We start from the raw sequence: 10711 nt of genomic DNA on the forward strand, positions 1-10711 counted from the left end.
GCCAGATCTTTACACTCCCAGTTAGTGCCCAGCTACTACTTTCTCATTATTGGGATTTGTAATTATTTCATGATGGGTGTGTGTTTTTAGCTGGTGGAGAGATGGAGATTTAGAGTCTGTGAGCCTGTCCATTTTCAGCCTGATCCAGAACCAGCTCACTCATAGAAGTACCTCTCTCTAGAAGAGTACGGGAGTTAGGGGTGGGAGTAGGAAGAACATGACCTAGAGGCCAGAGGACCTGGAAGTCAGAGGTGCCATAGTCACGGGTGCGAGCAGCAGCTTTGTGGTCATACAGGGAACCCCCCACCCCGCGCCCCACCGTTCAAATCCTGTCTCTGCCACTTCTTAGCCGTGTGACCAGCCAAAGGACACTACCTCTCTGAGCCTCAGTTTTTCATCTGTAAAAATTCCCAGTGGCACCTCTTTCAAAGGATCATAGGAATTAAGACAACAGAGGTAGAGTACCTGGCACAGGTGAGCTGCCTGCGGTTGGCAGTCCTCATAATTTTATCAGGGAAATCAAGCAGGAGCCAACTGCTTCTTTATCATCCTCATCCTCATCTGCACGTCTTGTAAACGTTCAATTGAACTAACAATGGATAATACAGATTTTCTAATATTTGGCTATTGAAATGCTTATGTGTGCCCACCCTCCTCCACTTCCTGGCTGTATGAACTTGGACAAGTTACTTCTTTTCATCCTCTGTTTCTGCATCTATAAAATGTGTGTGTGTGGGGGGGTGATAACAGCCCCTCCACAGACAGCTGCAAGAATTAATCTAGTTCACATACAAAACTCTCAGACTAATGCTTGGTACCTAAAAAGAGCCTCCCAATACTGGCTGTCTTTTGTTATCTTAAAATATCACGTGAAGTTTATGTTCTCATACATTCTATAGCCATCTGTGCTTTAATATAAACTTCATCATGTCTCAATTTTTCAAGTAAAATCGACATCTCGGGAAGATGTACAGATTTGGATCACATGGCTTCGTGAGACCCGGCACCCAGCCAGCTTCATACACGGTCACACATGTGCGCACACCGAGGTACATAGACACACACACTTTGAGAAAGCCGCTCTACGCTGTGCTGCTTCCCAAATGGGCTGCAACCAGCGCTCTTACCTTGGAGAACTGCCTACACTCTCCCTCCCACTCATCATGCTCTGTGGAGTGAGACAAGAAAGAGTGATCACCTCTCAGCGGGAGCATATTCTTTGGCAAAACTGACTTGGGAGCCAGTCTGGTCTCCAGCTCTTTTTTTTTTTTTTTTTTTTCTTTTTTGGTCTCCAGCTCTTAACCAGAGGGTTAGAGCCTTGGTTCCAGTCCTGGCTCCATCCCCTTATTGCTGTGCACATAGCTTCACCTCTCTGAGACTTGGCTTCTCCTCTGTGAAGGGGGCTGACCACTTCTCCTTTTCAGGATTATTGTGGGATTAAAGAAATGCATAGAAAGTGCCTGGCACATAATGGTGAGTGGTTCCATAAATGAGAGCTGTTGAGAGCTTGGCTGTTTTTTTTTTTTTTTTTAAGATTTTTTTTATTTATTCATGAGAGACACACACACACACACAGAGGCAGAGACACAGGCAGAGGGAGAAGCAGGGGGTCTCCAGGATCAGGCCCTGGGCTGAAGGCAGCGCTAAACCGCTGAGCCACCAGGGCTGCCCCCCCTTTTTTTAATTCAGAAAAAGCTACCTTTTACATATTCTTTAATAAAATGGGGCCACTGTTTGTATGCCTCACATAATATATTTTATTCCTTTTAAACACATCTGTTAATCCAATAAAGGTATTTTCCTGCAAACATTTTATTTCCTATTTTATTCATATTTTACAAAGTCTGGACAAATCACTGAAGCCCACTGAGGCTCCATTTCCTTATCTCTAAAAAGGGAAAAATGCCTTCCTCATGAGCTTGTTTTGAGAATTCAATGAGATGCTGTATGTAAAAGTGCTTTGCAAAGTCAAACAAGTGGAAGAGAGTACTTTTTTGCACTCGTCCTTCCCTCTCACTAGGATGAATTCCTCAAAGACAGGAGTGAGTTTTGTTTACCTTTGCATCCCCAGCATTGAATGTGTAGTAATACATTTAATAATAACAGTGATGGTGATAAGAACTTTGATTTCTTGAACACCCACTATGTGCAGGGCTCTGGACTAAGTACATTGTAAGGGAGGGAAGAGAGATAGACATTTAGAGGTTTTTGCTTCCCTCTGCTAGTTTATTTATTTTAGAGAGGAGGGGAGAAGCAGAGGGAGAGGGAGAGAATCTTAAGCAGGCTCCATGCCGGCGTCTAGCCCAACGTGGGGCTCCATCTCACCACCTTGAGATCATGACCTGAGCGGCCATCAAGGGTCCTTAGTAGGTCCTTAACCTACTGAGCCACCCAGGGGCCCCCCTCTGCTGATTATTTAAAGATGAAGGAATTGTTTTACTTTCACATGGGCAACTGCTGTCTTCCATACTGCAGATAAATTAATCTCAGTCCTGGGTCTTATACATGGATTGGCCAATCCAGTTAAATAACAAGAATAGTAATCTTTAGTTCCCTTATCTATGAGATGGGTTTATAAGCAACTTGCCTCATATACAAGTGTCCCACAAATGACAGCTTTCTCTCCCTCTTCTCTCCTCCCCACCTACATGTACCCTTCCCTTGGGGAAGATGGTAACAGGGCAAGATGAGGAAACCCAGCAGCAGGTAGCTGAGTCCCTTCACCCCTCTGGGCTTTTGTTTCTTTTTGGCACAGGGTGGCAGACCTTTCGGGAATAATTTCCTGATTCTGAGAAAATCTCCCTTATCTGCCATAGTGCTGAAGATTCAACTCAACCAAATACCACATGCCCCCTATGAGCACGTGTTGCATGTTCCAAGTAGATTTAAGTCCTAGAAGGCAGAGTTGTGTGTTAGGGGTTTGATTTCTATTTCCTTAAGCATTTTCTTCATCATCTCACTTCATCCTTTATAAGCCTTCCAAAGTCCCCAGGTCACAGATGAGACAGCTAAGTCCAAGAGAGAGGAAGGGCTTTGGTTAAGACCACAGAGCCAGTCTTAGGACCCAAGACATGCCAGGAGCCTGTGTGAGCTCAGGTGCTCTCTGAATACTTTCTTCTTTTTTCTTTAAAGATATTATTTATTTTTATTAAAGAAAAATAAACTCTATACCCAACATGGGGTTTGAACTCACGACCCTGAGATCAAAAGTTACATCCTGTGTCTGTTGGGCTCTGCACTCAGGAGGGAGTCTGCTTGGGATTCTCTCTCTCTTGCTCTCGCTCTCTCAAATAAATAAATCTTTAAAAAATAAAAGAGTCACATGCCGTACTGACTGAGCCAGCCAGGTACCCCCTCTGAGTACCTTTTTGATACCAGGCTCTGTGCTAGGTACTTTCTCCTGGTAATTTTATTTTATTTATTTTAAAAAATATTTTATTTATTAATGAGAAACACACAGAGAGAGGCAGAGACACAGGAGAAGCAGGTGCTCTGAGGGGAGCCCGACGAAGGACTAGATCCCAGGGTTCTGGGATCACGCCCTGAGCCAAAGGCAGCCACTCAACCACTGAGCCACCCAAGTGCCCCTCTCCCAGTAATTTTATAAAGCAGGTCTGACCCCACTTTCCAGATGAGTAAACTGGGACTTGGACAGGCAAAATAAGTCACTCAAGTGAGATAGAAGTCAGGGACAGAATCATGATTTAATCAGGGCTGATTCCCAAATGTGGGGGTTTTATTTCCTACTTTGAGCCCCCTGCAGGTTTGCTGTTCTGGGGCCTCTTCAAGTCTCTGCAGTGGTGGTGTCATCCACCAAAGCAAGGAGTGATTTCCAAGGCTGACCCTCCTGTCCCACCGTTAGCCCCAGCCGTGGGGTCAGGGAATTCTTAGAGCAGAGCACACAGAGCTCCTGCTGCAGCCAGTGATCTGCACCAAGTGCTCCCCATCCCCAAAGCCCATTGTCTCCCCAGGAGACAATACAGATAAAGGACCCAGCCTAGTGGGCTGCCTGCATCAATCTGTAACCATGGAAACCCCCAGGGAGACAATTCCAAAGCTCCCCCAGCCACCCTCCGCCCTGCAGCTGTGGCTCCAAGAAGAAGGGGGCACGGCTGATAATCGCCACCCCCCACCACTACCACCACCAAATGGGACACAGCTGGGCTCTCCTCCCCACGCATCCCGCCCGCCCCTCCGTCCCAGAACTGGGGCCTTGGATGCATTTTAGGCCTAAAGTTCATTTCTTTTGTAAGAAGGTCAATTCCATGAGATTCTGGCACGGGCTGGGATGCATCCCAGGGTTAGGCATAGGGGGCAAAGGGCTCAGCAGAATCCTTAACACCACCCCCCCCCAACCCAACGGTCTTCGGGGCCCCCGGGAAGGGATTAGGTCCTCAGCTCGTGACTCCCCTCTGGTGGCCAGTTGCTGCAGTTGCGGTGCTCAATTGTCCGTGGAGTCTCTAAGAGGAACAAAATTTACCTCTTCTTGGGTATCTACTGTGTTCCAGACGCCCACACATATTGGATCTGGTCCTCATAAACACCGTGCGAGGTAGGTATTCTTATCCTACGGCACATACCTGAAGCCAAGGCTTGCAGAGGACATCCTGAAGGAAGGATAGATAGCAGAATGGTCAAAGAGGACAAGCCCGGACTACCTGGCGTCAAAACCTGCCCCACCATCACCAGCCCTGTGACCTTGGGCAAATGTCCTAGACTCTCAGAGCCTCAGTTTCTTCATCCGTAATGTTGGATGATAACAATACATACCTCATAGGGATGTTATGAGGATTATATGAGTTAAGATTTATAAGCCTTTAGAATGGTGACTGGCACATAGTAAATAAATATAATTCTGGGCCCTGATACTCAAGCTGGGTGCCTTCAAGGCATATCATTAAAGTACTCCTGGCCTCAGTTCTTTCAGCTGCAAAATGGGGCTGGTCCTGGCTTCCAGATGGGGCTGTTGTGATCTCTGAAGTGGATGTGGGGTGTGAATGAGCTTACTTTGCTACTATTAGCATTGTTGTTTGTGATCTGCCTGTTGGGGGAGGAATGATCATGAGGGCAGGGGACAGGTGGGATCAGAAAGCAAGAAGTATGGTCCTCTCTTCACAAGCCAGGAGAAGGTGGTGCCTGAGAATACTGGACCCTATGACCTCTTTGGCTCCACAGGACCCCCTGTTTCTCCCATACAGGGACACAAAGAGATTCTGATGAACAGAGGCTCCTGGTTCTGTGAACAGAGGCTTTCCTGGAAAGAGCTTGGGAGTGGTCTTTCAACGATTCTAAAAAACATTCAGAGTTCAGTAAGCAATTCTCCCGCTTTTACTCTGTGATGGACATTGGGCTGAACACCGGGGTGTAAAGATAAAGAAGACAAGGAATGGCTTAAATCTGGGGACAGAACAGAAGACAGGACAGAAAAACAACTGTAATTACACTGTGAAGTTATGACAGCCTGAGATTCCTAATAGGACATGGGGAGCAGAATCAGAGTCAGCTTCTGAGGCCTGGTGGGTAGAAGCTGTCACCACCCATGCCCGTGCCAGTGTCACCTGGACTCCAAAGACTGAATGTCCTGTTTATTTCAAAAGTATTCTGAGTCTTATTTTTCAATGCCAGTAATTGCTCTGGATTCTTGATTTTGTGTCCCTGGTTTCAGTTCTGCCATTCTGAAAAGTACCAGGATACCCATTTTTACTGAGCATTGTTTGAGATCACAGTATTCTCAATGGCTTGTGTATCTGAGAAACTCCTGTCTGGGAGCAGACCTTTTCTTTCCTGGTGGAAGAGAAGAGAGGACAGCATAGGCAAACAAGGAGAGCAGGGAGATCAGAGGGGGCGTCAGAGGATGTATATATATATTTTAAAAGATTTTATTTGTTTGTTCATGAGAGACACAGAGAGAGAGAGGCAGAGACACAGGCAGAGGGAGAAGCAGGCTCCATGCAGGGAGCCCAATGCAGGACTCGATCCCAGGACCCAGGGATCACGACCAGAACTAAAGGTGATGCTCAACCACTGAGCCACCCAGGCACCCCAGAAGATGTGTATTTGATCAGAGCCTGAGGTTGCTGGGTGAAGGGGGCAGAAAATCAGAGGGGCTGGGGGCAGAGGGGCCAGGCCATGGTGGGGAACTTCTTGCCAGACCTTAAGCTAGAGAGTGACAAGATCCGGTGTTTTGTTTCGTTTAAGATTTTGTTTATTTATTTTAGAGCATGCAGGCACCAATGGTGGGAGGAGCAGAGAATGAGATTCCCAAGCAGACTCCTCACCCAGCAGGGAGCCTGGTGCGGGGCTCCATCTCATGATCCAAGCGATCATGACTCATGAGATCACCCCCTGAGACAAAACCAGGAGTCAGTCACCCAGCCGACTGAGCCACTCAAGTGCCCCAGTTTTCTTTTTACAGATTTATTTATTTATTTATTTATTTATTTATTTATTTATTTATTTATGATAGACATAGAGAGAGAGGCAGAGACACAGGAGGAGGGAGAAGCAGGCTTCATGCCAGGAGCCCGACGTGGGACTTGATCCTGGGACTCCAGGATCGCACCCTGGGCCAAAGGCAGATGCTAAACTGCTGAGCCAGCCAGGGTTTGTTTGTTTGTTTGTTTGTTTGTTTGTTTGAGCAGGGGAAGGGGCAGAGGGGAGAGGGAGAGAAAGATCCAGCAGACTCCCAGCTGAGCTCAGAGCCCCACGAGGGGCTCCATCTGAGGACCCTGTTCAATCTCACCACCCTGAGACCATGACCCAAGGGGAAATCAAAAGTCAGACACTTAACAGACCAAACCGCCCAGGTACCCCTAACAGGTGTGCGTTTTAAAGAGTTCCTGCAGGAAGAGGAGAGAATTAGCTGACAATCACAGGAATCATGGGTGGCGCTTGCCTATGCTATTCAGGGCATCCCTACTGGAACTTGAATCCGATTGCCCTCCTACAACGTGGACCACCTTCACGGGACCCAACATCTCTTCAAAACATCCCCAGGGTCTGGTCACATCTGGAAAGAATCTGGCCAATTTGGTAGCCGCCTCCCCACCCCACCTCCCCCCGGGCCTTCCCAGCAGGGCTGCATCTTTCACACCCTATTACACCTCCCCAGCCCACAAGGGCTGACTTGACCAGAAGAAACAGCCTTGCAGGGTTTGGGGCAGTTGGCTGAGTTCACCTCTAGGTGGCACCCTTAACCATTAAACCCCACCAGCTTCCACCCAAACACCAGAGAGAAGAGAGAAGGAACTACAGCACACCAAGCACCTAAAAGCACCTTCTTAGGTGCACATCATTATCTCTGTTTTACAGTTGAGAAAACGAAGGGTCCGAGAGAGATGAAGTCATGAGTCCAAAGTCACAGAGAGAGGCAGGCATAGTGCAACTTAGCTTCCCTCCAGCCTCCATTTCCTCATCCGTGAAATGAAACTGACCCACCTCTGGCGACACGACTGGATTTTCTGGCACTATGGCTCTGCCTATTCTGGACATTTCACATTAATGGAATCATGCACTAGATGGCCTTCTGTGTCTGGTTTCTTCCACTTAGCCTACTGTTTTTAGGGTTCATCCATGTTGCGGCTGGTGTCAGCAATTCATGCCCTTTTTTGACTGAATACTGTTCCATCGAATGGCTATGCCACCTTAAATGTATCCGTTCATCCTTTGATGCATAGTTGGGTTGTTTCTACCTCTTGGGTGTCATGCATAATGCTGTTGTGAACATTCATGGACACATTCTTGGGTGAATGTTCATTTTCAATTCTCTTGGGTATATATCCAGCAGTGATAGTCCCGAGTCTGATGGTAACTCTGTGTATAACTGTTTCCCAGGGTGGCTGCACCAATTTACATTCCTACTGGCCATGTACGAGAGCTCCACCTTCTCCACAACCCGGACCCTTATTTGATTATGGCCATCCTCGTGGGTGTGAATCTCATTGTGGTTTTGATTTTCCTCTCCTTAATGAGCAGAGATTTTTTTTCCTCCTTCCTTCCCACCGCTCCCTTTTGGCTTCTCTCTTGATTTTAGATTCATGTGAACAAGCTCCCCTGGGGAGTCCCAAAACAGGAGATCTGTGCCTTCAAGAAGCTTCTATCAAGCATTTTGTATTTTGATAAGTAGGACTTTGAACAGAGGGAATCTGAGGAATTTTTCAGGAGAAGATATCCCAGGCATGAGGCACACCAGTTGGAATACAAGTTTGCTTTGGTTTGGGGACTTTTTCTTTCTTTCTTTCTTTCTTTCTTTCTTTCTTTCTTTCTTTCTTTCTTTCTTTTCGATTTATTTATTTATTTTAGACAGTGAGAGAGTGTGAGTAGGGGTGGGAGGGGCAGAGGGAGAGAGAGAATCCCAAGCGGACTCTACACTGAACACAGAACCCAACACAGGGCTCGATCCACGACCCCAAGATCACAACCTGAGGCAAAACCAAGAGTCAGAGGCTCAACCAAATGAGCCACCCACGCACCCCAGTTTGGGAACTTCTCCAGAGCTTTGGGGTCTGGCTGGAATAGGGTCTTCCTTCTTTACCAGCTGTGCAGCCTCAGGCAAGTTGCTTAACGTCTCCCATGCCTTGGCTTCCTCATCTGGAAAATGGGACTAAGCATCCCTAACTAATCTAGTTGTGGGGCACTTTCTTTCCACCCCCAACAACATCTGCAGCACTGGGACCTCGGATTCATTGGCAGAATGTACCCTCCTTCACCTGGGGTCCTGGAGATAAGCTCTTTATTTAGAATGGCTCAGTGGTTCAGGAGCCAAACGTCTGAGTTCAGTTCCTGGTTTCATTTTTAACCAGCTCTTGGTCAAGTCTCTTCCCCTACATGTGTGAGCCTCAGTTTCCTCAACTGTCCAAACTGTACCTGTGTTATAGGGTAGTTAAGATATTTCAACATAGGGTGGTGCCTGGGTGCCTGAGTCGGTTAAGTGTCTGTCTGCTTTTGGCTCAGATCAGGATCCTGGGGTCTTAGGATGGAGCCCCACATCAGGCTCCCTGCTCAGTGGGGAGTCTGCTTCTCCTTCTGCCCTTCACCCCCCCCCCCCATGATCTCTCTCAAATAAATACTTTTAAAAAAGGTATTTCAGCATAATAATGCAGGTAAAGTGCCTAGCTGGGTGCTTTACACTGAGATGTGAACAATCATCACCATCATCATTGACGGGAGGTCTACTATGTGTCTGGCACTCTTAGGGAGGAAAGCAGGAAGATGAAGACAAGCACAGGTCCCGGAGTTTCCTTGAATGTCTGACCTCAGACTCTTTGCTCCTGCCACTCCACCATCTGGGTTGGGCTTCCAGGGTGGGTCAGATTTGAGCAAGTGGTGGGAATGGGGATGGAAGGGAGGTGGAGGGGCCTTGTGGATGCCGAACCATGGAAGCAAAGCCTGGAAACAGGAGCATGTAATGTAGCACATACATGGAAAACTGCAAGTATTTTGGTTTGGTTCCACCGGGGCTTCTTCTGGTCCATCTCACACAGATCTTAGCTCAAATATATTAAATGGCTCCTGCGCACCCCTCTAAGGACTTCGTAGCCAACACCTTATTGAATCTGCACAGTAAACAAAAAGATCACTTTTGCCATCCCCATTTCAAAGATGAGGAAACTGAGGCTCAGGTCTGTGACCTGACCAAGAGCACAAGCTGGGAATGGATGGGGCAGCAATTCCAGTTCCAGGAGACAGATTATAGATGTGAGCCACAGGAATTAGTCGGTTCCCAGGCAGTGAAACTAAAGCCAGCCCTGGCGGCCCGAAACTCAACCACAGAGAGCTGGCTCTTGGCCCCCTCACTGGCTCCCTTCTTTCGTCTCAGCCGCACCCTGCCACCCCCAGATCCCTTCCTGGCCCTGGAGCTCTGCTCCTTCCCCAAACCTGCTCGGCCACAATTTCTTCCAGGATCCCTCATCTGTAAAATGGGGATAATAACAATGCCTGTCCTGGAGGGGTGTTGTGAGGGTCATTACCACTACCATCTCAATAGTGTCTTGAAGTCCTGTGAAATCGGCAGAGTAGAAGCCTTGTCTGTACTTGATGGTTGAGAGGTGGAGCAACAGCCTACCCAGGGTTGCTCAGCTAGGAACTGGAGAGTGGGACTTGAATCGGAGCCTCATTGTCACTAAACAGAGGTTTGTTTGTTGAGTCAGAACATGCTAGGTGCGGAAAGAGGGCAAGAAGCACTCTGACTGGAAGAGGAGAGGCAGGCGGGGAAGGCTTCCTGGAGAAGGTGAGGTTCAAGCTGGGCCTTGAAAAACAGTGAAATACGTAGACTGCGGTGAAGGAGTCTGTGTACTGGAGATAAGGACAGAAAAGTAACCACAGCTGCCACTTCTTGAGGTTCTTTAGGAACCAGGCTGTGTGCTGACAGCTGTACATTATCTCATGAGATTTCCCCACAATCCTATGAGGTGGGTGTTAATAGGGATGAGAAAGGTGAGGCTCAGAGAGTTTATAAAACTTGCCTGGGTTCACACGGTTGGTAAAGTGATTGGGTCTGGATTTGAACCCAGTGCTGTCTGCTGGTAAGTCTGGGCTCTTGATCACCTTGCCTTAGTGCCACCTTATCCTGGAGACCCGAGGACAAGGACCAGGTATTAAGCAGGGGACTGACTCTGGAGGGTTTCGAATGCCAGCCTCTGAGGTGCATAGAAATCACACAGCACCAGGCAGGAATCAGCGGACCTGGAAATTGAGCTTCTGGAAGCTCCAC

The 10711-nt window shown here is 47.8% G+C and overlaps 1 long non-coding RNA gene across 1 annotated transcript; it reads right to left on the reverse strand.

The window, feature by feature from the left end:
* Positions 1-4201: 4201 nt before the first annotated feature.
* Positions 4202-10068, reverse strand: LOC111094704. Its single transcript, XR_005355092.1, has 3 exons — positions 9969-10068; positions 4581-4607; positions 4202-4460 (listed from the first exon to the last, which is right to left on the reverse strand). It is a non-coding gene; the product is annotated as an uncharacterized LOC111094704 (long non-coding RNA).
* Positions 10069-10711: the final 643 nt, after the last annotated feature.

The sequence above is a fragment of the Canis lupus genome, chromosome 2, assembly GCF_011100685.1.
Source record: "Canis lupus familiaris isolate Mischka breed German Shepherd chromosome 2, alternate assembly UU_Cfam_GSD_1.0, whole genome shotgun sequence".
In the NCBI taxonomy this organism is placed as follows: Eukaryota; Metazoa; Chordata; class Mammalia; order Carnivora; family Canidae; genus Canis; species Canis lupus.